Genomic DNA, 3855 nt, shown 5'->3' on the forward strand with positions numbered 1-3855 from the left:
AAAAAACACTAAAAATAGCTAAAATAAACTAGTTAGTAGTGTTAGTGCTTGGGTTGCCTCCCGAGAAGCGCTTATTTAAAGTCTAAGCTTGACTTACCTCTCATTCGCATGATTATGGCGGATCATGGAGTCGAAACTCTTCTTTCTCACTATCAATTCTATTATCCACATAAAGTTAAAGTCGAGTAATATTTACCTTAAAAGTGCCAATTGAGAATGATTTACCTTTACTGTACCGTATGGGAAAACATTTAGTACGTGAAGGGAGTCGCTCCATTTGTATTAAGCTCTGAAGTAGCAATTCAGGGGTCCTTTTCATCTAACAATACTTTATCCCCAACCTTAAATTGCATTGTTTCATACTTACGCTTATCGAAGTGTCGCTTTGATTCATTGTGTGCTTTTGGTTTCTCCTTGACATGTGTTCGCCATTCATCTAGTTCATCGATCTGAAGCCTTCATTCTTCATGAGTCGCTTTGTTTTTGTTGCATGGATTAGAATGGGGTGCCATCACGTTCTTTCTAGGGGACTCCTGCAAAGAAGTTTGAGTTGTAACATTATTTAAATTAACCGAACTTAAACAATCATCTCGATTATCAGATATTTTAGCAAAATCTCAAGCTTGAAGTTTAATCGTGTCATCACCTACACGAAGTATCAATTCACCTGTGCCAACATCTATGATAGTTCTAGTAGTTGCTAAAAAGGGTCTTCTTAAAATTAAAGGCATGTCACTATCCTCTTCCATGTCTAAAACAACAAAATCAATTGGAAATATGAATTTATCAATTTTGACTAGCACGTCTTCAATAATACCCTTAGGAAATCTAATTGTTTTATCTGCCAATTGAATGCTCATTCTAGTTTGTTTGGGTTTCCCAAGACCTAATTATTTAAACATTTTATACGGCATAACGTTAATGCTCACCCCTAAATCAGCTAAAGCATTGTTAACATTCAAACTACCAATTAAACAAGGGATCGTAAAACTCCTTGAATCTTTCAACTTGTTGGGTAGCTTATTCTGTAGAATGGCTGAGCAAACTGCATTCAACTCCACATGCAACGCATCATCTATCTTTCATTTATTTGCCAAGAGCTCCTTTAAAAATTTCACTGTGTTTGGCATCTGCGAAAGGGCTTTAATAAACAGTAAGTTAATATGTAATTTCTTTAATAATTTAAGGAATTTACCAAATTGTTCGTCCGTGTGGTCTTTCCTTGTCGCACTGGGGTATGACACACGAGGTTTATATTCTCTACCTACCAGTTTTTGCTCACTGTAGTCTACCTCATCCTTACCTTTACTTACCATAAATCCTTGCCTCGGTTCTGGTTCAGGTTCAACTAACCCTTCTTCATCTTGAACAGTAATCGCATTAAGCTGCTCCCTTGGGTTAGTTTCAGTATTACTTGGCAAGCTACCTTGTGGTTATTCAGAAATCAACTTAGCAAGCTGTCCTATTTGAGTTTCAAGCTCTTGAATTGACGCTTGCTGATTCTTAAGCGCTGTTTCAGTATTCTGAAAATGAGTTTCTAACACTGAGATGAATTTTGTGAGCATCTCTTCAAGGTTCAGTTTCTTCTCTTGTTGGTAAGGTGATTGTTGAAAACCTTGAGGATGTTATAGTCTTTGATTTCCTTGACCACCCCACGAGAAATTGTGATGGTTCCTCCAACTTGCATTATAAGTGTTACTATACGGGTTGTTTTGAAGTCTGGAATTATTACCCATACAGTGGATTTGTTCCTCCTTGGTGCTAGGATTGAAGGATGGATAATCTGTTTTATATACTCCTCCTCCATTTGAATCATACCTAAGCACTGGATGTACCTGAGTAGAACCATACAAACCATCAACCTTTTTATTTAAAAGTTCTACCTGGTTAGATAGCATAGTAACCACGTCGAGGTTGAAAACACCGGCTGCATTTGTCAGCTTTATTCTCATGACTTGCCACTGATAGTTATTTAGTGACATTTTTTCAATAAATTTGTAAGCCTTTTCAGGTGTTTTATTATTTAAAGTTCCACCGGTGGCTGCATTGATCAGTTGCCTTGTTGAGGGGTTCACACCGTTGTAAAAAGTCTAAACCTGCAACCATAGAGCTAACCCATGGTGAGGGCACCTTCTCAAGAAGTCCTTTTATCTCTCCCATGCATCATAAAGTGTTTCTAAATCCATCTGCACAAAAGAAGAAATAGCATTCCTTAGTTTAGCCATTTTGGTCGGCTGAAAATATTTTAGAAAAAATTGTTCAGTCATTTGTTCCCAAGTAGTGATTGACCCTCGTGGTAATGAGTTCAACCACTGTTTAGCCTTATTCCTTAATTAAAAGGGAAACAATCGAAGGCATCGTCAGAAGTGCCATTGATCTTAAAGCTGTCACAGAATTCCAGAAAATTCGCTAAATAAGTGTTTGGATCCTCATCCTACAAACCATCAAACTGAACAAACTGTTGTATTATTTGAATCGTTTTAGGTTTTAGTTCAAAATTATTTGCAGCAACAATAGGCCTAACTATACTCGATTCAGCTCCTGTTAAATTAGGTTTAGCATAATCATACATAGTACGAGGAGCAAGATTTTGATATACTGGGTTTGCAGCGACCATAGGAGGTAACAGATTATTTTGATTATCAGCCATCTCCTCAGGTGGTTTGAATATCGTCCTCTTGCCCTTCCTCTAAGTATCATAGGCTTTGCCTTATTTCTCTTCAGTTCCTGCGAGCTGTGCTTTCGATCTCACTATCAAAAAGTAGAGGTCCTGACGGGTTTCTTCTAGTCATAAACTATAAAAACCTGCCAAAAGTAGATAAAAAATTAGAAATTTAAGAAAAATTAAAAATTATATTAAATTGCAATAAAAAATGGCTAAAGTAATAAAAATTAAGTGTTCCTAATATCTTAGTCCCCGGCAACGGCTCCAAAAACTTAATGGTCGCTAAACTAATTAAAAATTTGACTTAAGGCAAGCGCACCTATCAAACAATAGTATAGTTATGGTGAGACCGAAAATATCGTATCCACGAGGACTAAAAGTACTAGTAATTACTATCTCTTTATTATCTAGCCTAAAAATTTAGGGAATGTTTTATCTAAGACTAATTATCTAATTAACTAAAGTAGCGACAGAGATCAAAGTTGAAAAATACTTTTGAAAAACCGATTGAGAAGACAATACCCTAGAAAGAATTCACCTAGACTTCACTTATTACCTTTGAATTAGACGATTTATTTACTTGACTTATTCTGTAGAAATCCCTGATTTAGGTTAATATCCCTTTCGAGACTAAAAAAAATTGACTCTAGGTTGATTAATCAAAATCTCTTTCTAATTAAAACCTCTATTGTCACATTAACCCGATCTATGGATTCCCTTATTAGATTTGACTCTAATTCAGTAGATTTATGTCGTCTTATCTCTAAGATTGCATGCAACTCCGCTTAATTATGAATGATCCACTCTTAAATAGTGACTTTTGCTCCACTAAACAAGCACATCAAAAACCTGAATTAATATCCTGAACTATTAAAGCAAGAATTAAAACTCACAATTAAGAATAAGAACAAGTATTTATCATATAAATCAAAGAGTAATAAGATTCGTCTTAGGTTTCATCTCCCTTAGGTATTTAGGGAGTTTAGTTCATAATAATAATGGAAAACATCTCAAAGTATAGAAAATAAAAAAACATAAAGAAACCCAAAGAACTTCTAGGAAATTGGATGGAAATCTTCAGTCTTGATGTAGATCCTATCTCCGAGGTGATTCCGATGGCTGTCCTTGAGTATTTTCTTCCTTCAATGTTGCGTGTCCCCCTTTACTTCTCTTCTAGGGTGTTTATATAG

The 3855-nt window shown here is 35.6% G+C and overlaps 1 non-coding gene across 1 annotated transcript; it reads left to right on the forward strand.

The window, feature by feature from the left end:
* Nucleotides 1-2112: 2112 nt before the first annotated feature.
* Nucleotides 2113-2219, forward strand: LOC121209270 (small nucleolar RNA R71). The gene has a single exon (XR_005904386.1). It is a non-coding gene; the product is annotated as a small nucleolar RNA R71 (small nucleolar RNA).
* The last annotated feature ends 1636 nt before the right edge of the window (nucleotides 2220-3855 follow it).

This window comes from Gossypium hirsutum, chromosome A10 (genome assembly GCF_007990345.1).
Source record: "Gossypium hirsutum isolate 1008001.06 chromosome A10, Gossypium_hirsutum_v2.1, whole genome shotgun sequence".
NCBI lineage: Eukaryota > Viridiplantae > Streptophyta > Magnoliopsida > Malvales > Malvaceae > Gossypium > Gossypium hirsutum.